Source organism: Dermacentor variabilis, chromosome 6 (assembly GCF_050947875.1).
Source record: "Dermacentor variabilis isolate Ectoservices chromosome 6, ASM5094787v1, whole genome shotgun sequence".
Classification (NCBI taxonomy): domain Eukaryota; kingdom Metazoa; phylum Arthropoda; class Arachnida; order Ixodida; family Ixodidae; genus Dermacentor; species Dermacentor variabilis.
Genome location: NC_134573.1, coordinates 153,802,232 through 153,827,633, shown reverse-complemented (window position 1 = coordinate 153,827,633; position 25,402 = coordinate 153,802,232). Strand labels below are relative to the sequence as shown.

At 46.0% G+C, this 25,402-nt stretch overlaps 1 protein-coding gene across 3 annotated transcripts in view; it reads right to left on the bottom strand.

Moving 5' to 3' along the window:
- LOC142585523 (cytochrome P450 302a1, mitochondrial-like) overlaps window positions 1–23,923 on the bottom strand; it is a 72,551-nt gene extending 48,628 nt beyond the window's left edge. Inside the window, exons 1-2 of one of the 3 annotated variants that reach the window (XM_075696326.1) lie at window positions 23,435–23,923; window positions 16,495–16,542 (exon numbers count right to left, since the gene is read on the bottom strand). The gene's annotated coding sequence lies outside the window, so the exon portion shown is untranslated. Of the gene's footprint in view, window positions 1–16,494; window positions 16,543–16,715; window positions 16,785–23,434 lie in introns of those variants that run through there. The other 2 variants (XM_075696327.1, XM_075696328.1) reach the window with 2 other exon arrangements.
- Window positions 23,924–25,402: the final 1,479 nt, after the last annotated feature.

Genomic DNA, 25,402 nt, shown 5'->3' with positions numbered 1-25,402 from the left:
TCAATCAGCGTGACATTATCAATTCATGATCATCCACGTCGGAAGCCTGTCATGGCATCTGGGTAGACGTGGTATTCCAGGCACCACTCCAGGCGTTCGAGGACCATTCTCTCCATCACTGTGCCCACACAGCTCACCCATTCAATCGGACGATACGATGAAAGCTCCAACGGTGAGTTGCTAGGCTTCAGTAACGGAACTACGCGACTATAGTACTCCAGCTTGTGGTAAGTGTGCCAATTAGCCAGCCTTCATTATACATTTCAAGCAGAACACTCCTCGTCAGCTCACCCAGATCACACAGAGCTCTGTAAAAAATTCTGCCAAGTCCTGCTGATGACGTGCGTCTGCACAAAGTTAGCGCCGCCTTGTCTTCATAGATGGAAAATAGTAGATTCATGCAGGGGTCACGTATTACCAGGAAGCTGATGGAATGTCATAAATTGTAAGGAGCTGTGAGTTGCCCGGATAATCTGGCACAGAAGTCTTTTATGACGCCAATATCTGGTCACTATTGGAAGAGGGCCAGAGCCTTGAATGGGGACCGCTGTACGGGCAGTGTCCTGAGCCCTCATACCGTCCTCCATAAGAGCGATAAGGGCTCACGCGGGTCTATCGATTCACAGAAAACAGTCCAGTGCTGTGACTCCAGCTTATCTAACCTGCGCTGGATCTTTTGTATGCGACTAGCCTATAGAAGTCTTCGTGCGTCAGTATCTACTTCTTGCATCGGTATCTCTCACGAGGACGCCGGCTCCGGAAGCCGTCTCCGGATTTTCTGTCAGACGCTGGAGCCCCTGATGCTATTGCGTTGAAACGAATGCGCAATTAAATCCGAACGCGGAGACTGATAAAATAAACGCCTTCCCTTGCAAATGTTACTGAATTCAGACCTACGCATATCAATCAAACAATTTTTTTTTCTCATTTGACAAAAACAGAGAGAGAAAGAGAGAGAGAGAGAAATGGGATGAGAAAGACAGGGAGGTTAAACAGAAGAGCATTTGGTTTACTACTGTGCACCAGAGAAGGGTAAAGGGGAAAAGCAATGGCAAAATAGTGGAAAGGTAAAGCAAGATGAGAGAAAATAGAGGTGGAGGGAAAGGTTGGTGAGCACTATAGTCTCTCTAGTAGGCCACTCGAACGTAAATACTTCAAGAGTGCCTTGACCGAATTGCGGTATGACGACTGGATATGCCGGCGTATTAGGACTGTCTACTCCGAAAGCGGCCGTTCGCCAAGACGGGCCAGCACGGTCGTGAGTGCCTGTCAGCGCTGTATCGGGAACGACGGTAAAGAACATGTTCAATAGTTTTTCTCGCTACAGCAGCGGTCACACGCAGCACTATCTTTCATTTTAATGCAGAAAGCAAAGGATTTTGTAGAAGCGACGCTAAGCCACAGTTCGCAAAGTACTGTTAATTGTCTCGAGCCGGGATAGTCCAGGTGCCGGACGACGTAGAAGACAGCACGCACGTCATTGCCGACGTGTGTGCTGTAAACTAGGTGTGTTCCACAACGATTCTGTGGCATCATTTGCAAGCGCTCGAAGTTTCGCTGCTGCATTTCTTGACAGCGAGATCGGATCCTGCACGCCGTGTTCATGAGCAGATAGAGCATCTTCATTGGCACGTCCGTTGCCCATTACGCCACAGTGGCTAGGAAGCCACTGAAATGTGACGTCGTGTGCTTGCTCGACGAAACTATGGAGGAGGTCTCGGATTTCTACAAGCTGTTCGTCGGGTCCATGGCGTAATGCGCAAAGCAAGCAATGTAGAGCTGTCCTGGAGTCACTGCAGACACTCCATTTTTGAGGTGGTTGCTCACGAATTATGCGAAGTGCGCTACGAAGAGCAGCAAGCTCCGAGGCTGTCAATGTCGCCTGGTGAGATGCCTTGAACTCTACCGTGGTGACTTGCACAGGAAAGATCCATGGGCAACCCTTCCGTAGTGTTTGAACCATCATTGCACAGGTGGGTATGATCGTTGTACTTTTCGTACAGCAAGCGCAGCGAAAGTTGCTTGAGAGTTCTGCCTTCGTTCGAATTTCTGATACTGTCAGTCGAACTTGTCGCTAAGCCAAGCACCGAGGGGTAAGCAGAATTTTTGCTGCAGCTGACAAGAACAGCACGTCCCCCCCCCCCCCACCGCCTTGATTACAACCTCATCGGTCAAAGACAGGCTTATAATCAGGCAGGACTTTATAATCATCATCCCGATCATTCTCGTGAGCTACGATAAAAAAAATTGTAACAAATAAAGGCTCGCTAGGTTTTGTCCAAATCCACCCCAGTGACTGCTTACTAGAAGTAGCAAAACGGATCTCAAAGGCGGTGCATTTGAGGACAGTATGCGCCGGAAGATATTGCAGAGCTGAAAACACGGCATAGGCGCCATGTTTTAGACACCCCTTTTTGGGTTAGCATGGTTGCTGCCAAGCAAAGACAGTACTGCATTCTTAATGTTGTTCCACCTAGGTTCCCCTTAGTAAGTGAAATACATTGGCAAACATTGACATTTTCAGGAACGTAAATGAACACATAATTTCTCAAGTGAGAACAATGAATCTGAAATAATTCGTTCTTCACCAGTGGTGAAGATAGTGCACAGTTCACAGGCTTTAAACGTTATTTTTAATCCTAGTAGTAAAACGCAGCAAGCAGTTCTTTGCCGCAATGGCAGAAATATCCACTGTAATTTTGGGGGGACTAGTTGCTGTCATCAGGCGAGAACTTTATCTGTCGTTGCGACAGAAATCAGTGTCTTGGGATGCCATGTCCCGTTTCCACAACAAAGGTGAATATATCGCAGCGAAGTCCGTTTCAGAAGTAAAACTTTAGGTTTGTCACTGCGGCACAGCCAAACCTTTAGTGACGACGGAAAATTTCTCAATCGTAATAGGTGGTTCTGTCTTAGGAGAAGCGTTTCTCCTACTACACTCTGTCATGTTTTAATGCGCCATTTATCCGCCTGACAAAAACATGGGCCGAACCCATAACATAGTGCCGTCTAACACAGTGTCCAAAAGAGTGGCAATGCGGACAAGCATCGCCACAAATAAACCTTTTCTTGTTAAAAGCGCTAGCTGTCACGAGAGAAAAAATGCGGGAAACTGCGTGGTACGTGACGCGTCCGAGAAAGATGCGCGCGATCTTGGCTCAATAGTTCTAGGCTGCTACGCTGGAAGTTATGGAGGTCCGATCCCACCATTGGTCCCGTATTTTCTTTTATATAGATATAGGCGGACTTCATCCACTTTGGGTGAATCTGGCAGAAAACTCGAGGAGACTTGAGCGTGCACGAGCTCGTCTCAGTGGGCAGGAAATCGCAACTTGGTAGGAGATACGAGGTAATAAAAACACGACTGTAATAAATGGGAGTGTGCAAGGAAAGCCGACGACGCACGCGTTTTCAGCTGTCGAGATGTCCGAAACATCCCATTCTGAGTGTGCTGTCGCACATTAGAGGGTTAGCGGTTCTAACTTCTCGTTCAGTTAATTTTTTTTTCAACTACGAAGTACGCGCTACATTCATTTAGTAGAATATATGATGTCTATCAATTCTGCTCGCTTTGGCACAAGCTAAAGAAAATGAAAATAGTGCCATCCGCTATTTAGCTGAAGTACTGGTTTATGCGCTATATAAATATTTTCATAGGTCGCAGGACACAATGTTCTTTTCGAAACAACGCCTGTTTGATGTTTTTTTTTTTCATGTCACGGGCCTCTGGCACGCCCTTACATGTAAGTCATTCTAAATACATTCTGCTATCGAGAGTAGTTCTGCAATTAAAAAAAAGCCATAGCGCATTCCGCGTCTTGAACCACTGATCAATACCGCCGTTTCACGTGAAACTGCTGAACATGAAATATTTCCTCAGTCACTCACTGACATGGCACAAATGATGTTAAGAAAAGCGGAAATTTCACTTTTTCAAAATAAAAATTAAGATAGTAATCCATTTTAATTAGTAAATAAATTAAAATAGTGATTAACAGTTACGTTGTCGCACAATTTTCTGCTGAAGAAGTCGCCTGTCGCTTGAGTTTGAACAGTTCGTTCGATGTTTTCACAGGCCGTACGGAGAAGAAAAATAACATCTGCGTAGGTAATGCTACTATTTCAAGTCCTCGAGAAGGTTGCAAGTTGCTTTCGCTCAAACGTCATCAGGTTAGCTTGAAGCTAAACGCCTCGCAGTATATTCGCGGTACGGAGTACGTGTGGTTGCCGAGTGATATACTGCGCCATGCCGATCGTCGCATATCCATTGGCTTCTAATTAACATGGCCACTAACTCTTTGTCGATCCAGGTCAGGCTCCGATTAGTGGACTTTCCGAGTAACACCCGCCTCGAACTCCTGCTGGTGCAACGCCCTCTCCGCTACAGCATCGGCCCACGACGCTGCCAAGTCAATGTCTCCCAGTCGTCCGCCCATTTCACCTCGCGCTTGAATTTATGGGGGGCGTGGGCAGGCATGCGGGGGCCAACAGAGCGGGTTTTTCGGATAGATTCAGGGCCCCGATTCCATGCCTTGCCCAACTTCGACGCTGACAGCGGTGGCCGAGCAGGTTAGGAGTACCGCACACTCGGTCGCCTCTGAAGGTCGACTGTAGGAAAGAGTAATGAACCGTCGACACGCCGCTCAAGTGATAAATGAAGCGCGGCCGTGGTGCATAGCAAGCTCTTCGGCTTTTTCTGGCGCGGGCAATGGCCGAGTTGATGTAAGGTGTAGCGTTAGTGCTAAGTAAAAGTATCTCGGCAGCACCGAGGTCATTCTTCGCGTACTGGACAGCTTCCAGTGTGTGCGGCATTGCCAGGTCTTGTCGGATCTTCCGTTGTGGATATACTCCAATGCGCGCCGTAACTTCCGTTTCCAATAACACCACATATCGTACGCGATCACATCTGTTTCTGATTAGTTTTTTATTATTATTATTATTATTATTATTATTATTATTATTATTATTATTATTATTATTATTATTATTATTATTATTATTATTATTATTATTATTATTATTATTATTATTATTATTATTATTATTATTATTATTATTATTGAAATTAATAGGATAGGCTGACGCCTTTATGGCGGCACCGGCTGCTCCTCCTCACTTAGCAAAGGAAACAAATATGCGCAAAAAGAGAGAATAACTCCACAAATTATGGCACTCAGTAGAACACCAGATGTATAAAAACAATACAATCCAAAAGTGCATGAATCGCGAAGTTTTGTGCACGAGTTCAGTACACATGCGCGTACATAAAGTTAAATATTTTGAATGGCCAAAATACAAAAGACAAGTAATTACACTTCAAAGTGCCGAACACAAGTAATTACACATGGCGTAAAAGAACACGATCACCACATAAATCAATTTTGAACACAGAGCAACATTTATATCCCTCATTTAGCTTATTAGGATAAACTTAAATTTAATATTTCGTCAAAACGAAAACCTTCTTGAAAGCAAGAAGTGCTCTTTTCTGAAGGCCCGCTGTTGGCCATTGACCGAATATCTTTTTTAGACTGAATGGTCTTCCACCTAAGAGTATCCAATTTATTTGCAGTACCCTTCATTGTGGATCGTGCTTAGTGCTCTCGAGGAAGAGATGATGCACGTGTTCGTCTGGACGGCCAATAGAACACTGCGGGACTAGGGGCACGTTTTATCCGGTATAAAAAGTGTCTCGTATTCTGTCGAAGACAGTAGACTCTAGCATGCCAAGATATTTCTTTGTATGTGCAGGTTCGGCTACATGATTTTCCAAAAACCATGGGGCAGCTATAGCAATGGAGATGCTATTCTAACCACAGCGACGCTGGGTCTTTGCCACCACCGGTTGAACGTCATTACGTTTTGACACTCATATTTAATCATGGTTCGATGTATCATTTCATTTTATTGTTAAGCATTGTTTATTTGTTTTGTTTTGGCGTGCGTGCGTGAAGGCGTACGTGCTCCTTTCAATTCTCACCATTTCGATTATTTCCATTTCAGGTGACAAGCCAGGCGTGCATTAGAACTGAGACCAGCCATCATCAAAGTCTCTTACACGCAATCACGTTTTCATTGCATTTACGAGTTATGACATTTGTCGGTTCTTTAGAGAAGGCTCACGGCGATATTAGCTCTCGAAATGATCGTAACACGCTCGGTTTAAACACATACAGGCAGCATGTTGTGCGGAGGCGCATATACGGGCACGTGGCTAAAGGTGACGGGCGGAAAGCATCATTAACGGCGCCCGGCACACCTACAAGTTAGGTGCAGGTGGTTTCGTCGCGTGACATCCACTGCCTGTTCCCGGCCAGGTAAAAAAAGTATCTCGCGGCCGCATCCGGCGCGCGTGGAACGTTAAGTCCGATGCACGGTTCTTTTTGTGTGCAATTATTAGCAACGGAATCGCGATCGCCGAAAAAACTAAGTAAGCGGACGATGCTGAAAACTGCTAAAATATGTGTTTGTGAATTGAGCCACGGGTTTGGAACTTCACTATTACACTAGGCTGGATGCTGTGATGGACTGCAGTGTTCCAGCATATACTTCAAAATTATTTATACCATCGGTAATTTTCACAATGATGCTATGCTAGCTATCCAAATGCTGTTTTGCGCTTTGGCCTACACAATTTTGTGTCCGCGAAAATGCAATGTGTTAAATAACCTTTCCTTAATTTCGCGAGAACTGTGTAAATATATATTCGAAACTTGAAGATAATCGTATTCGAAGACGACTTCATTTTGACTAATTCGTCTAGGGTGACTGCGTCTGACAATGTTAGTAGTCACATTTGACACTCACAACACTAATGCAGAAACGCGATGCAAGAATTCGCTCTCCCTGCATTATATATTACTGCATTTCTTTCACTAGTGATTAAACGTGCTCGCTTGTCCGGTAGACAAGATACGGGCCCGTACTCACAAAAGCCATTCGTGTGCTAGGAAGGTTCGCTGGAATAGACTGTTCGCAAGAACTGTTTGTTCATAAGAACATACCATTGTTACGATCAAAAAGCTTTGCGCATTCCACCCACCTTGCTTTACTGAAGCAGTAAGAATAAGCGTCTCTTAATATGGGTGCGAGAAACGACGCTTAGCGCAAACTCGAGCAACAATCCCTCTTCCCCATACCCGAATAAATATACATTGCTTGCTCCAAATCTACTAATCGCATTTGCTATGACGATTCACTTGCAAGTCATGGCTACGAATTGTATAATTAATTTATACATAACAAAAGTCTCAGACTCCAGCGACGGTAGCTACTCCGTTTCTCTTTGCGCTACGGCCCTCGTCACCTAGAAAATCAGCCTGTGCCCAAAACAAAAGATGCAAATAGTGCTAACATGAAAAAGAGCAGAGGTATCAAATGTTTGGGCACAAATTGTGTGTAACGTAAACGATAGATCACTGCCGTTTATTCTTAAAATAAAGAACAAGATGAATGAATGAATGAATGAATGAATGAATGAATGAATGAATGAATGAATGAATGAATGAATGAATGAATGAATGAATGAATGAATGAATGAATGAATGAAAATTGCTAAGGGAACCAATATTGATGCCTCTCCATACTTAAAAAGCGTAATTCTCTAGGTACTATATATAATCCGGGAAGTATTGGCTTTCACCCATCTCAAAACAACGGAACTACAAAACCACAACTCGCCTAATGTTAAGAATAAAGGAAAAGAACGTCTGTACCTCAGGTGGATGCACCTGCAAGTGTTCTTGCTATGTCGTCAACCAACGTTGATGACACTCATCGCTGTCATTTTCCAGTGCTGCGATACATGACTAACATCGTTTTATGCATGCTTGTTAAGGAAGGCTAGAGCCGAATAGCACGCGTAAGATAGTTCCGGTAAACCAGAACAAAGGGAACAAGGGAACAGCATGCGTCTTACGAATACGTGAAACAGTTGAAGAGCTAATGACCAGTATATAAATATTTGACAACTAGTGAACGAATGAGTTTGTGCTAATACGTCCTGATTGGAATTTCAGTTGGGAGTGGAAGATCATGAATGTTTACCAATAATATTGATTGCTTTACTAAATATTGATGGCGTAAAGAAACCTCTGAAAGGTCACTACAGGTTACCTTCCAAATGCGCTCGTTGACCCCGGAACGAAGGTCTTTTGAGGCTGATGCGGCAGCGTTGAAATACCGTAATATCGCCTTCCAAACACTATTTTCATTCCTTTCTTTTGGGGAAATAATCTATTTGTCTTGATCATAGTCTTCCTTCTAGTTATTACTTTGATTTGCGACCATTCTAAAGCAACGCTACGCCGCCTATGTGCAGTGCTGCACATTGGTGCTGCCATAAATCATTCCATGCTGTAAGAATGAGCGCATTGAATACGTATTGGAAAGAGAAAAAAGAACAGCAGATCGCAGCGATTCTTCTAGCTCTCAACTCATTAATGACTATACGACAGCAGCTATCTCTGTCTCAGCGGATTCTGACGTTTGTTTCTCGAAAAACAACTACTTGCGCGATGCACACAACGTCGTCCTCGAACGCTATATATAGTATTGCCTGATGTGGCCTCCGAAATGCGAGACAGACGGCACTACGCTCAGAGCCTGTGCGAAGTGCAAAACCCTGTCCAAATTACCAGGCACCAAGGAAAGAAAAAGTGGAGAAGGAAAGGCAGGGAGGCTAACCAGTTTAGCTTAACCGGTTTTCTACCTTACACAAGGGAGCGGGATGGGGGGGGATGAAAGATGGGGAGGAGAGAGAGAGAGACAGAGCACATAACAGAGCACACAAAGCATCGCAATAACGAAATAGATCCCAGGTCCAGCTCCCAACTCCCAGAGCGGCAGGAGCTGTAGTCTAAATGCTCGTGCTGGCGCACTAAGTTATCTTTACAGCTATAGCTGTCATGGGCTCACTCCGCTAGTCGTTTTGAAGCCGTCCGGGACCCATCGCTAGAATACCAGAATTCATTGATAGAATTTTTGTCATTAAGAAAGGACGTCGCAACGCCCAGCCAGGATTTAAACTCAAAGCAACTAAGGCGTTGTTGCAGTACTTGAAGTCGACAGTTGTTTGCGACCCTTCGTAGACTTTGTGTCCTTCTTAAGGTGTGCGCGAAACTAGTGCCTTCTCTTTCTTCCCTTCATCTTTTTTTCATCCATTTATTCCTTTTTCCCAGTGCAGGGTAGCAAACCGGACGCTCGTATGGTTAACCTTGCTGCCTTTGCTTCAACTACAACCCACTGACTAAAACTACAAATCCACTGACTGAGTCAAATATCCTACCTCTCAGTCCCTCCGCCAATACCACTGCAGAGAATACTGCGCCACTAAAATACTGTGCTTGACCTTTCTTTTTTTTATTGAAATGAAATGTTAGGAGAGGTTGGCGCCTTTATGGTGGCACCGGCTACTCCTTGTCACTTGAGAAACGAAACAAATTTGCATAAAAAGGGAGAATAGCGACACACTATAACACTCAGTAGAACACTGGATGAATAAAAAATATACAGTCCAACAGTACATGAGTCGCAAAGTTTTGTGCATTAGTTCAGTACACGTGTGCATTTGTAAAGTAAGATATTTTGAACAGCCAAATTATTATTATTATTTGTTTTGAACACATATACACATATATACAGTTAACAGGAAAGGGAAGGCGAGGAGCAGGCTGGCAACTGCCACCGGAAGGGGCACAACGCCTGCCTACTCTTCTGAAGGGAGGTGACAGCAACACAGAAATGGAAGATAGGAAGGAAGGGAGGAAAGAGGAAAGGAAGAGCAACAGGACAAATCTAAAGACTAAAGTAGAACACAGTACACTAGCTCGTTGTTCCGCCGAGTTTCGACTCTGCAGCCGGAATTAAAGTGACGCCGCATCGAACAGCCTCCACAATTATCAATCACATCCATGGCTAGTTTGCTACGCGGCTAATTGTGCGCTCCACGATGAGACGCCAAGTATAGCTGCACGCAATCACCGTTTCACTGGTAGTCGGTTCACAATATACACTACAAGGTGTTTAAACCCGCCACTTCCCATCTTCGAAGGAAGAAGCGTTAGGACACAGTACAGATCACACACAGTAGGGCCGGTCACTGAAGGTCACGCTACTACAGAATGTTGAACGTTCACGCTACAAACGTGAACTTAAGTTAGTTAGCTCCAGAAAGGTTAGTAGGGCGCGATGGGCCTGATCACGTTTAGATGCACAACCACTGGGGTATAAGCATTCCTCGAGTGTCGCACACCGCAGGCCAAGGAGGTGATAGTTTCTCACTAGCGACATGCGCTGCGCACTGAAAGCGGGACACTCAAATATAAGGTGCTGAAGTGTCTCGTAGCAGCCACAAGACGCACAGAATGGACTTGCCACACGCCCTTGTCTGTATAAACGTTCGTGCACGTTCACGCAACCAACCCTCAGCTTGAGCAGTTGTGCTCTAGCGCGACGAGGCAAGCCTCGACCACGAACACGGGGCGGGAACGTTCCATTTGCGACACGCTGATCTGGATGCTGCTTAAGTAGGTGGCGACGTATCAGGAGACGAGCGTCATCAAGCTTGCACAGAATTTCTGGGCAGTCACAGTTGTTATGAGCGCAACTTGAAGCGAGCCGATCAGCTTCTTCATTTCCGGCGATTCCTACGTGTGAAGGTATCCATTGAGCGACGACAGATACCTCACGTGATGTAATTTTGCTCGCAGAGTAAGTAATGCTGCGCACAAGTGGGCAATCAAGCGCACTGCGTTGTAACCTGCTAAGGGCAGCACGGGAGTCCGTAAAGATGACAACTTTCGATGAAGTTAACTCCTCTTGCACGTATTTCAATGCAACATTAATCGCTGCTAGTTCTGCAGTTGTTGACGAAACTGGATGAGATATTTGAAATATACGTCGTACTTTAGTTGAAGGGCAGAAAAAAGCTGCAGAGGCGCCTTGACCGTCGTTGTGTACAGATGCATCTGTGAAAACTTGAAGATAATCTGGAAACTTTTCTAACATGTGAGACTGAGCCAATTGGAATATTGCCGAAACAGCCATATCAGACTTTTTGTGCATGTCAGGGATTGTGAGGTAAATGGGAAGTACGTGTTTCGTGATACCTTTTGGAGGCGGAGACGTATCTGAAGCAGCATGTTCAGAAATGGTAGTGATATTCATAAATAAAGCCGCCATTTTTCCCATTCGAGATAACGGGCGGTTAATGAGACGATCAAGGAGCGATTGACCATTCGATGCGCGGTGCAGACGCTCAATATGATACAGAGCTCTCTGATCTGCTTGCAGCCTCAGGTGTAACTGATGCGCTTCAGTGAGTAATGCAATAGATTGCGCCTCACGAGGTAATCCAAGCATTAGTCGAAGGGCAACGCGATGATCTCGCTCCAGTTGGGACATCAAACTATGTGGTATGTTCAAAATTGGTAATGCGTACAGCATGCCTGAGAGTACAGATGACTGGTACACCTGAAGAGCCGTTGTTTGGTCGCAGCCAGCACCTCGAGCAGTCAAGGCGGCCACATACTTAAGGAGGGAGTGCGATTTGCGTCGTACAGATTTAACGGCAGGACGCCAAGAGATGCGATCATCCACAATTAACCCCAAATAACGGTGTTGTCGCACCCAGTTTATAGGCGTTTCGTCAAGATACAGTCGGCTCATCGTTCGACGAGCGCGTTGTTTAGGGTGATATGCTATTGCAGCCGACTTAGCAGGTGATATGAGCAGGCCAACTTCACCCAAATACTCCGAAGTAGCGTTGAGAGCTCTTTGCAAGCTTGCACGAAGCCGCGGACCAAGGTGCGAAGGGCCGCTTATCCACAGAGCAATGTCATCTGCGTAGACAGCTATGCTCACAGGGAAATCAGTGTCCCGAGGCAAACGACTTGGAAGTGCGGCGAGTACGGTGTTAAACAAAAGCGGCGATAATACGCTGCCCTGTGGCACACCGCACTTCACATTTCGGTATTCACTAGTTACTCCTCCGACACGCACTTTCATACGGAAAAACAACACATGTAATACAATGCAAGTACAGAACAGAATTATACATATTTTGTAAACGTTGCGATCTCCACATAAACCAATTATGAGCCGCGAACATTTATGCTACTCATTTAGCGTATTCGGGTCATCTGAAACTTCATATTTTCCCAACATGTTGGTGTCCTCTAAAAACTTTCTTGGGCGCTGGTTAAGATGACTGGCTGATGCCTCGATCTGCTGCTTATCGATAAACCAACACCGCGGTGACAGAATACGAAACAAACGAAGTGGCAAGAAGCGAGAGACAGGTTAGGAAAGAGGGGGGGGGGGGGGGGGGAAAGAGGCGTGTCTCTCTGCTTCTTCACCACCGGGGAGCAACACCTACGCAACCGAGCACGACTCTGACTAGAAGAATCACTGACTGAAGCCTAAGAATGAGATTGCTCGCCTGCATCTTCAAACGCTTACTGCAAGTTATACCGCACGAGAGAGTAGCAGACTTACTGCGCGTAATAATGCGCCCGTTATCGCGTCGCTGCTTCGCATTATGGGTGAAGATGCAATTTACTGTCTACGGTATATGCAGAGGGTGGAGCTTAGAATGGGGAGATGGCCAGACGACGATGACGTAACGAAAAACAGATGGAAACAGCTAATCCAGTGTGGAGCTGCTAAGTGGCGTTGCAGTTTACAAAAAGCAAGGACTGTAAAACAAGGACAGTAAATATAGAAAAAAAGAAAACAAGGCCCGTCTAAGGCGAGAAATTCGTGTCAAGTTTACAATAGGGTGTCAAGCGCTTTTTTGGGGAGGATTATTCTTTACCTATTATTTCTTTAGTGACTGCAGATATTGCAAAAAGTATTATGTGCTGCGAGTATATCTTTTTGTTTCGTGCAACCTCGCTTCGAAGTACAGATTGTGTGTATGCGTTTGAATTTTATATTTATTTTGTTACTTGGTACCGACTACCTATGCACATTGAACATTCTTATTCGTCTATTTTCAACCTCGCGGGTAAGTGAGAAATAATTTCATCCACCAATTAGTTATATTTCGTCGTTTTCTTTTTTGTTCGCGTTAACCGGCCTTTGATTTTAATAATTTTCCTCACTCACAGCGCCTTAACAATAGAAGTTTAGCGGAGTAGCAGGAGGCACGCGGCTTGCGACCTATCCACCTGATCGCTTAGCTAAATCTATCTGTCTAGGGAATGTGTAGCACAATAACCAAAACGTCTGCACACTACGTATGACGGCCGTCATTCGTCTCACTCAGCCTCGCAGGAGGCACTGTACGCACGCGTGTGAGACGGGCCTTCAATTTATTTGACGCGGGTCTCAGAGCTGTGACATTTCGCGGTCTCCCCCGCGTGACGACGACGGCCTCTACGCGCGCGGTGACAATGCGTCTGCACCCTCGCCAGCGGCGTGAACGCGTGCCAACCTTTCCACTTGGAAGGTATACCGATAAATGACCTTCTGGCCATTGTGCCTTTCACTTCCTATATGGCTGCTGTTTGCACGGACAGATAAAACCACTCGCAGAATCGAGATGCGGTTCTGTGATCACGTCCGTCTGCGCGCTTTCCGACTTTCAGCAAGGTCGTCCGTGCGCTTGTACTTTCATGTGTTGGGGGAAAAGGAGCCAGAGCTACGGAATTGCTTCTTTTTTCCTCGCTTCTGCGAAGTTGCTGGTAATCTAGAAACGTCTCCGAAAGTCTGCGCTTCAATTTGTTCCATTTTACGAGGTCCGTGTTTTTTTTCTTATCGGTCCCTCTCAGAAATTCTTTTTTCGTCCTTCTACCTACGTAAAGAAACGCACGAAATAAGCACAAACCTGGCTCAGTGATCTGGAAAATGCCACCGCCTCACATAGGCGGAACTTGAAACTCGACTCTCGAAAACATGTTGTGCAATGGCGCCGCCACAAACGAGGAGAAGATAGCTCGAAGGACAGTGACGTGCACTGTGACTGACGTGAACAACCGGCAATGCAGCGCACGCTACTACTCGCACGATTTCTTTCCTGAAGCCTACCTCTCGCTGACGTGCGCCGAATTAAATCGCACTTGCCTTGCACCTGCCTTGTTGTTGTAGAGCAACGTGTTTTCTCTGGCGATGACAGGGGCTTTAGTGAAGCTGAGCACGCATTAAACTCGGCTAGACAGTATAGAAAACAGGCAGCCCTTTCCGTGAATATTCCGGAAATCGGCATACCTGCATGCCACTGTAGACTTAACATTCGCGAGAACGGCACAATTGCGAGTACTCTCTGTACGTTGTGGTTGACTTGAAGATTGCGGCAATATCAGCTCGCAGCAGAATGCCAGTTGCAGCTTCAGGAAGGTCGCGTTAGTGATTCAACGGTGATGTGGCCACGTCGATGTCAGTAGAATGCGCTCACAGGTATAAACTAATTAAAGATAGCGTTACTAGAACTGTGAAACAAACTATCGAATCGACTACAGAAACTTTTCGCCTTCTATAAAATCAAATAGGTTGTAAGAGGCTACCGCCGGTGAGGCTACATTATCGCGCCTCGCCTGCCTCTTATTATGCCTGAAAGTGTATACCTTGCCTTGTTTTGTACTACAACATGCTCAGTGCGGCACTGGCTCCAGGACCCCGTCGTGCATTCTGAGTTGCCTTTAGTCCTGGAGCTCCAGAAAACTTCAGCGCCAAATAAAAATAATAATAATAATAATAATAATAATATTAATAATAATAATAATAATAGAACTGCGCTGAACGCAACTGGTAAACAAACCTCCAACGTCTCTAACACTTTAATAACTGGCAGCCGTTCGTAAATGAAAAGCGATCAACTAAGATGCAGGCTGAAACTATTTTAACAAAATAATTAGCAGAGCTTTCTGTTTTTTTTTTTTACTTGTTGCATTGTGTACAGTGCCACATCGCTCGTTCGGGCACATTTCTTTCAGTTCTTTCGGTCTTTTCAACAGGAAACAATAATTTAAACAGCGTATCTCCTCATTTTCTCACTTTTTTCTTTCTTGCACCACAGCTGTTAAACGCGAGCAGCAGACCTTTTATCTATGGGGAACTACCGCGTCATTCATCTTGCAACTGATTCCGAAACCTCTACGTGCAACTCACATATATAGGAAAGCCGATATAGCGGGAAAAAGAGGGCACGTCCAATTCCCAACAACGCTTAACCGTTGCTAACCAGAAGCAACCTCATTCCTCGGAAAAACCCGCAATCAGGCAGGTGGAAATATCCATGCGCCAAAAAGAAACATGATCGAGGAGAAAAGTTAAGGATCCAAGAGCAATTAAAACCTAGCTAACTGAAAGCAATTTCGAAAGTAATGCGCCGTGCCTTCGCTTCCGGGCTCAATGAGAATAACGTTGCGCCATTATGCATGCCTTAACCAAAGGCTGAAGGAAAGCATAAACAAAATGCTTTTTGCGGGAACGCCCTTCCTGGTTAGTTATAATCTCCAAGTCTGCAAAGCAGACAAAAAAAAATCTCGTATGCTGATTACTCTAGCGAGGCGGCAAATCATGTAGAAGGGGGCAACTAAAACGAGATAACAAGTCGAAAGGAAAAAAGAAAGGGAGGCTGCAGAAGGTATACCAAAGATATAAATGAGCACAGTTCCCGGATGCAGAAAAACATGCTACGCGCGGCTCGAAACGGAATCAATTTAATGTGTGCCTAATGAAATCGTTGTGGGAAAAAAGAAAACGGAAGGGACATATATTCCGGTCACGCGACCCGCTAAAATTTCAATCCAAGGTATGTGGAGTGTTCGGTATCTGGAAGATACCGCAAGAGCGGCATGCTTCCACTCTCCACGGAACGCAAAGATGTTGCTACGGAATTGTGGGCCACGGGGCGGAGAATATGCGGTTGAATTCGCAAAGCTTTTCATTCGCAAGTGCTTGCCACTGACCAGTCGCCATCGCTAATGATGTGTCCACGATCACGATTCGCTGGCGTCTGATGAGCAGTTATATTGCGAGAACTTTTGTGTCAAAACGGAGCCGGAAGCGCACGTATTCACAAGTTGCAACATGGTCATCGCACGCGGCAAACTTTACGATCTAATTAATCAGAGTCATTTTGCTTGCTTTCTTGATTACTCGTGAGCTGCGATGCTAATGCAAACGGGAGACCTCGCTGTTTGTCCTCGCGTCAGATCATTATTGTTGATGTCATCGTTGTTTAGGTTTAAACACAGGCAACATAATCTTTTGTTTTGGATTACTCCTTTCCATCAATAATGCTACCACACCATGACCGCAGAAGCATTACAACCGTAATAATTAACACGCCGTAGTTTCAAGAAATAGCATTACATGTGAATTGCGAATCTTAACCAATACTCTAAAACGAGAACAATCCACTCATTGCAGGCGTTTCCAACAGTACAGTAGTGAAGAATTCCGAAGTAGCGCAAGATTGGAAGGCGAGTATCAATATCATTGGCGTGTTGTTCCCTGGAGTTCTGTTACCTAACAGTCTAGTTTACTTACCTCACAGATGGTCTCACACACCGTCAATTGAAGCTAGACAAGCACCTCCTGCGAATTAGAAAAAGAAAGGAAACAAAAACCAGTAAAGTACCGCGCCAAGAGAATTTCCGTGCGTTGTTGCATTAATTTATAGTTCTCTATGAGTCCTAACACTCTTAGTCAATTATGTATTCAAGCTCGCTAAGAAAGTATCGTTTAACATAAGATGAACTTCATCGCACTTTCCAGCGGAACTTCCCAGTGGAAATTTCGAAGTTTCATCTTCGCGTGTTTCCCAATGGAAAGAAGGTATGCGCAAACAAAATCACTTTTCAGCGCACCCAGAAACATTCCACTCATAGGCCACACGCCCGTAAGAGGTATCGCCGGCGAGGATCTTGACGCCAGTGTCATTGTTATGTTGTACGCGGGTATCAATTTATCATCGGCGACACGGCAAGGTGGGCAACACCCTTGAACTTTTCATTTCTTCGTATGCCTCGTTCGACCTTTACCGCTCTCATTCGACGGCAGCTGTGGAAAATGCTGCCAACTTCTGCTTCGACTAAAGCTAGACATCTTGCTCGGAGTAATCGAGAACACACCACTGTTCGCGGTTTCGTCACACAAGCTCACGCTGTGCGTTTAGAAGCGGCACATGTTGTCGACGATATCAGTTCAAGAAAAATAAGAGATGGAAAAACAGCTTATCCGTTCTCGCATCGGGCCCTCAGTTGCAAGCGGACGCCGTGGCTTTAATGGATATACCGTTGCAACATGCCAGCCGAGTTGTTCTTTCGGTTCCACACCATGCTACCACAAGCTGATCTGGCGAATAACTCGTAGAAAACTGGGTCATTAAGGGGAACTTCGCCCTTATGAGGCAACTGGACCGTGTGCGACGCTTTCCCGTTAACTATTTTTGTCCACACAACCAATGGTATCCCTCCTTCCCCTGCTATTTTGATCGCGCTCGCTTTTAGTGGTGGGTGGCCTATATACTTCTAAGTACTCATTTTCATCACCGTGTGTCATCATCATGCACCATTATAACCGGTGCTAATCTCGGATGGCAATAGAAAGAAACGCGATCTTGTCACTAGCCAGGATGGGCGTCACAGCCGCTGTTGTCTCCAGAGGCACTCTTCCGAATATGTATAGAGACAGATGGCAGACCATACTGCCTGCCAAGTCATCCTCACTTTACGTCACGGCCATTGCCAGCTAGAAATACCCGTACTATTGTTCTTGCCCGTTGTCCCACGGGGCTACTCGCCCGTGCATAGTCACTGACTACTTGCGAACATGAAGGCCTGCGATACAACATCATCCGCATTATCTCTGAAAGCCAAGTGGGAGGTTAAGCTGACGTGAGCTTACAGAGAGCATCGAAAGCAAGGTTACGGGCAAGGCCGATTACAAAGATACATCCCACATAACAATTCGCCTCACTTGCGAAGACGTACGCGATACACTGAAATACGATGGCAACGGCCATACTCGCCGAACAATTTCCGAGGAGCATCGTAGTTCCCGCCCCTAAGTGCACATGTTCGTTATGTCTGCGCATGGTGTCACCATTTGAAAAGTCGGTTCAGTATAAGCATCGATCGGCATGAATGTGTAATTTGTATCAAAAGATACAAAAGAACGCTATGCTAAATATACATATGGCGCTGGCGGCACTAGAACCTGCGCCCTCTAAATGAGAAATATGTGCTCCAACGACTTTTTCGCGAAGCCTAGCTTGTATCGCGCAAAATTTACCGTGGTTTTATTAACGAGATTCTTACTGTATGTCCCTTATACTTAATGGCAAAGACATCGTACTGTAAGTTCTTTATTTTTTAATGAGACTCAAGATACAATACTTCGTTCTGTTAATCAACAGGGCCGGAGGTCGGAGCCAGCGTTTCGGTGTTTACTCCAACGCTGGTGCACAAAGCTATTTTTTCGTTAGTGCAGTTTCTTGTAGAGCGCTGGCCTCAGTGACCATTTATACATAGCCATGCGCATAATCAAACGTGCACGCAGTGTATGTACACTGTCTCCCTGTCGTCGTCGCCATCTTCATGTGAACCTCAGATTCTTTTGGTCGTTGTACGTCACATGACTCAGCCACCGGCAACGTTTTAATGATTTTATCCACAACAGTGACTGCAAAGAGCATATCTGAGAAAAAAAGATGGCTTGCGGTAGCGTTCTGGAGAGCCAATGTGTCAAGGTTATAAGCAGCCAAGGAGTAAAAGGGCCCACCGTAATCTATATTGATTACTTTTGATGATACTCGCACGGTTCAGTGAAAGCGTGACACTTCACTGGAGCAAAGGGTCATTAATCAATGCTTACTCGAAAAGTAACGGATTGAAAATGCGTCTAATAGAACGCGCTCATCACAAAAGAAAGAAAGGAAGGAAGGAAAAATGAGAAAAACGTAAAGCTTAGGTCTACACAGCGTGCATAGTCTTCGCCAAGTCCACACTGACATCTTAACAAAAATACAACTGCCATGACGGCCATGGCTTGACGCGCGCCACCTGTGTAATGCTGCAGCTTCTGTGCCTATTTTTATGTCTACCGAACGAGGAAAGCCGTCCGTCCTTCCGTCACGTAAGGCGAGATCGCTTTCATGATAGGATCCGCAGCAGCGAGCTAAATTACTTTTCGTCCTGCCTCTCACATCAACACGAACTAATCAGCGAGAACACAGCACACGCGAAGCTATCAGCACTCGGCGCCCGCTGCCCCATCGCTGATCTCCTTCAAGATATGGCCAGCGCGGCTCCGTCATGCATAGCCGTCGCGGGAGTGCGTTTGATCACAGTCGATAACGGTTCGTAACGAGAGGTGGCAGCGTCATCGACCACGTCTATATAGAGAGGGCTAACAAAAGTGACAACTGTTCAATTACGTCACGTACTGCAGTACGCGTAGGCCAGTGCTCATCTTCCACGAAGCAGCGGAATCATCCAAACGCACCACCATATAACATGAGATTAGATTAGATTAGATTATGGTGTTTTACGTGCCAAAACCACTTTCTGATTATGAGGCACGCCGTAGTGGAGGACTCCGGAAATTTCGACTACCTGGGGTTCTTTAACGTGCGCCTAAATATAAGCACACGGGTGTTTTCGCATTTCGCCCCCACCGAAATGCGGCCGCCGTGGCCGGGATTCGATCCCGCGACCTCGTGCTCAGCAGCCCAACACCATAGCCACTGAGCAACCACGACGGGTCATATAACACGAGCGAACACTGCTACTGCTCATCTCTTCGTCGTCTCATGCTCGTCTCCGTTAACATTTCAGTGTTGCAACCGCGCTCCTCCGTTTCACGATTCCTTCGCGGTGTTTCTCGCAATCATACCAAACACAGCAGCACACGACGAGCAAGCAGCAGGTGATTCGCAGCGAATGCTTGCGCATAATTTAGATAACGCCCACAGGATATTCTGCGTGACATTATTCTTCGATGGCCTACAGCTTGAGCAAGTGGGAACTGAGTAACCTTGTCTTAGCTGCAAACTTTATGAGCTGCCGTAATCATGCATGAATACTTCAAACCCCAGTTCTACCGAACAGATATTGACAGCTACACGAATTTTCTCTTTGGAAAGCGCGGTCATTGAGCAGGGTGGCACCTTTATTGGTGGTCCGTTCCCAACTCATCAGCCGTTTCGCGTGGAGCAGTCACGCGAATGCCAGCAATTGGAGAGAAAGAGAAGTGGTTCTTGTGGGGAAAGGAGGAAAGGCTAGCACTATCTTCTGCAACCCATGCGGGAGCACGGCTCAGCGCCTGCTGCCCTGCCGATCGACCCTCACTTCCCCGTGCAGTCCTCAATCTACGCGGATGACATCGCCCTATGGGTGCGGGGACCGCCGCAACACATCAGCAATTCGAATTTGATCGAAATCAATCAATGAACCAATCACGCGTTGCTTCTTTCCCACGGATGAAATCGCGCGAGCAAGAAATAAGAGAGAAAGAACTATCAACGTGAAAGAGACTATACATTCCATCATCATGTTAAATCCTAAATGCAATGTACTGAAGTATATTTAAACAGCTTGAAACTACGTATGAATAAGCACGAGAGTCACAAGGAAGTATACTCAACCCAAACAAGGATAAACGCCGTAAATAATTATTACTATAGGCAAAGATGTAGACGCAAGCTTTTTTTTTTTCACCCCATCACGAACAACATGCGAGGCTATGCATGATTGCCACAGCGGTTGTCATATAACGCACATGCGAGGACACGCATTATACGAGTATAAAGCAGGCCGAACCGTACATTTCCGATGCCACTCGTGATTGTTGCGTATTGTTTAGTAACTGCTGAGAAACGGGAAGGTAGGCTACATCACAGCCGACTAGCCCAACATACAGTCAAGAAATTGAAGCTGCCCATCGCCCCATATAACATGTACACACATATCCCAGACACCGCAGCATACTAAGTACACAAAAAAAAGCATCAAGAGTACAAAAAAACTAACCAGAAAATTCGTTCTCTGTGCAACTCGCGTTAATCTAGAAGTTCATGCCCATTTTGCAATAAAGATACTATTGTACGCCCACAAACGAAGGTCATTTATTGCTCTGGTAGTTCTAAACGCGAACACAACATGTAAGTGAAGTTCTCAAAGAACATTTCCCTTACGCTCAGATCACCCGCGTTCAGGCCCATTTCGCCTTCTTTTCTCTTGCTCTCCTTGCGGCCTTTCAGGTATTAACACAGAGCGTAGAAGAGTTCAATGCGCAAAAGGACCCCAAACTCGTAGAGATCCATTTTTTTACCTTATCCCATGATCTTCGCACACACACAAAAAAAAAATATATAAGTATAAAAGAAAAGCCGGTAATGACGTCACATGTGCGTGATATTTCGAATCGAAAAATACGATTGCGCCGCGCGTATTTGAGTACATAAAGCAGTGGCAAAGTAATAGTGATAACTTGATATTGTTACGCTGCGATGGACGGTCTATAACGCGTAAATTGTTTTTGTTTTGACGGCGGCCTAGTGATAAGCCGTGCACTTAAAACAACAGACAGACAGACAAAGTGAATACATACACGAAGCGCTTGCACGCTCGAAGCAGTATCATTTTAAGAAAAAAGCGCGCCCCTACCGAAGCACTTGATTCAATCTTGAGTGCGCACGGGGATGGTAATCTTTGTCTATTGTATGTTTTCGTTTCCTCGACAGGCTGCGTTTGAGCGCTTCGTGTTCTTTTTTTTCTGCGGCCGTCTTATTTCGAATGCGCTGCTTATATCGAAGTCACAGTTATCAAATGACCAATCGGCACCTGACGGTGACCGTTTTTCACACGAGTGACGTGTACATAAGTTTTTTTTTTTTTTGACAGGAACCATTTTTCATTCGATTGCCGCTGTTATTAAATCGCAAGAAGAGGTAAATTTTTCACTAGCGCTTTTGGTATTTCTGTTCTTCGCCGTCAGTACAACGCGACATTATCATCACTGCATCGCAGGACCTAAGGAAGCGTTAGCTGTGGTTCTTTCCACTCAAGGGCCACACGAGAAATGCTCGCTTCGAAAAACAGCCCAATTAACTTGAATCATATTTGATGCTCATAAAAAGAAACTATCGCGTTTTTTTTTTCGAGTAACTTTTCTTAACACACTGCATCTGCTTGAGAAGAGTTGAGAGATATTCGTAGCATCTAAAGAAAAGAAGTTTACACAGCAACTTAACACCTCGTACTCCGCAACACAAACTAGTCTATTCTTTAAACTTGCTTCAATCGAGACAAAAAAGAAACAATATGTAAATTCGCAGTTAACATTAGAAAAAACTGTTCACTTGGTTACGCAAGTTTCAAAACAAGCTGTTCAAAAAATAGTGGTATGTGGTGGTGGTGTTCTGTAGCTACAGATATTTGCTAGCATAATGCATGCCAAACCAAATTCTTCCGCATCAGATATTTCAAATATTTCATGAGGTATACGAAGCTTAGTTTTACTTGCACAAAGCTAAGCTTCGTGCGGCTTTATTTTTTGAAATATTTCCATTTGTCAATTTTTTCTAAAAGAAGGCAGAGGGCGTAATTTAAGAACAAGTTATGATCATGCTCTTGCTATAATTACCATTTGCATTTAAGTACATCAACTTTCATCCGTATAAATGCGGAGAGCAATTATTCGTTTACCGAGAACATTGTATCGCGAGTGGTTAGCGGGAACGATTTAATCAGTTAAATGTTTCGGTATTTCATTCCGGAATGAATATTTCGCAGTAGCCTATCCGCACTAAATATCGTGAAATGACATATATAAAGTTCGCTAGAGCTCTCGGGAGCACGAATGATACGCCGAAGCGGTTTCGTAACCATTTGTTTAACATTCGCGATGACTTCTTGAACGTTCGCGCGAGTGATCATCGCGAAGAACTTAAGCTGCCTATAGCGCAGTGTACCAAATGAGACCCTTAGTGGAAGCTATTCGAGGTAAGCCGATATGTTTTCAAGATCTGAACTGCGCTTGAAAGTCGACTTTCATCACTGCAATGATTTGATTAAAGTTACAGTAAGCTTAGCAACAAGTGCGTAGCTAAAAAAAAAAGACGCGTGCGGTCTTGAAAATTTAGTCCGTTACCACATGCCTCTCCATGCTCATTGACTAAGGTCAACAGTCCTTTCTGTTTGTCACGGAAGCTGCTAATATTCCGTGTACTCACGAGGCCGACGCGGTACGTTTTTGTCTAGTAAACAACAAAACAAATGCCTGCACAATCTTCCCATCCTTTCAAGTGAAGTCGCCACACTGACGTAGCCGTTTCTAAAATTTGCATTTACAAATTGTACACGGACTATGTTTTTTACTCCGAGATTTGACACAATAAATGAAAAATCAACATAAAGGTGTCACTCATCACAGCATTTCTTAAACGTCTCAAGAAACGAGATATATATAAAAAAAGTAAACATACCTCCATGCCAATCCTCAGTCGGAGTGCAGAATTAAGGGGAAAAAGAAGAAAGGTATCCAATCACTGAAGGTTGAAAATGTACGATATCTTCCTCGATGTTTCGAGACGACGAATGCGTTGAACACCCACTTCGCCGAGCCCGTGTTGCCCGCTGTGGCAGAGTTCACAGGCGCCCACTATCACTGGGCACAAATAAGAAGAGCAAAATCTACGCGGAGAAGACGGGGAGAAAAAGTAATAAACGATTGGGAAAGAAAAAAAAAAGAAAGCGCAAGTCCTCGCGGAGCGCTAAATGGCAACGGCGGCGCACGCCACTGCGAGAGGACGAACGGCGACAATCGGGCAAACCCCTCCCGAGCGCGCACGTGCGAAAGCCGCGACTGACGACAGTTGAGAGGCGACCGAGCCGTTGGCGGCGCGATCGAGAAAGAAAGTTACTCGCTCGGAGCGGTAGGTATACACGCGAGCGAGAGCGCGCTCCCAAACCAGATGCTCTGGGAGTAATCGCGCCCTCGACAAGGCGTCATCCCTCTCCGTGCTCTTCCCCTCCCCTTCCCTCTTTTTTCAACGCGCTCCGTACTTCTCCCTCTCTCGCTCACTCACCCCCGTGTCCACAGCAGCCGCTCATACCAGTTTACTACGCGGCTCCTCCTCCTCGTGCTCCTACCGGCGCGTCGCCGTACCTTGACATTGAACGTGCGGGAACCCAGCACTATACGCCGCCGATACACAAAAGCGAAAGCTCCCGTCAAAGGAAAAGAAGGCTACCGAAATCCCTGGCTTCGTGCCTTCGCTCCATTTAAGTGTTCCAATATGAGCGCTTCCTATTTCCATTTTTTCGTATTGTTCCTTATCGCGTCCGGTCGTCTCCCTCCCCTCCAGCCATGCCTCTATTTTGTCCCACGATTTATTTATTTTTTGGTAGGCAGGGGAAGGGGGGGGAGAGGGGGGAGAGGGGGGTACCTGGACTGAGCAGACGAGAGCCGGGTTTCGACCACTGCGCCTCACCCTCCGTTCCTCCATTTCGCAGGACCTCGTTGCCGCCACAAGCCAGCAGACGCTCCTTCCCCGGCGCCCCCCCCCTTCCCTTCGTACCCTCGCCCGAAACACCCGTGCTCGGCCTCTCAGCTGACCCCCTCAGGGAGGTTCGATCGTTTTTCGGCTATTGTGCCGCCTTGCGCCCGGTAGTGACCAGCCGTCCGCTGCTCCGACTTCCGCCGTCCGTGACCTTCGACAACCCCAACGCCTCCCTCCGTTCCCCACCCCTCGCCGAGCCACCACCACCAACTCAGCGGTGGGGATCTTTGACCCTGGCTGGGGCCCCTCTCCGTGACCATGGGTGTCTGGTAGCGCGGCCGCTGCCCCGCGCTATATTATGTTGTGTCGGGCGCCAGCATCTGCCGTCTGCTGCTAGCCGCGATCCGATGGGTGTCGGGGTGAATCTGTATGGGGGCCCATGTCGTGGGGGCGCCTCACCGGTTTCGTCTATATACCCAGTCGCCGGCCTCAGGAACAAAAGCGAGATTCCCTTTTGATTCCCTCGGGTAAATAACCTCAGTGTATATTTTTTGTCGGTTGTAAGGAACAGTATACTCTTCTAGACGGCTTCCATTAAGTCGACGAAGTTGATTTGCTTCGCCGGTTAGTTGGAAAGTACTGCTGAAGTGTCAGCAGATGATCGCGAGCGAGAAGGATCGGAACTGAGGCTCTCGATTTTTAGCAGCAACAACATGAAGCCAACCGACAATGGAACCAAGTTAGGAGGTCAAAACTATATAAGCGCGGATGCCAGGGAGCTCTGCAACGCGCGCGATATCCATTGTACATGCGGCTTTCTAAGCGGGTTTCTTTACAGGCGCCCCGCAGCCTGTACATCGCAAAGCCTTGCAAGCCGTTATAGTGTGGCTGTTCTCAGCGATCATCGCAGCCTCAACCGAATTTCAGTGTAAAAAAACCTCTAGACAGAGT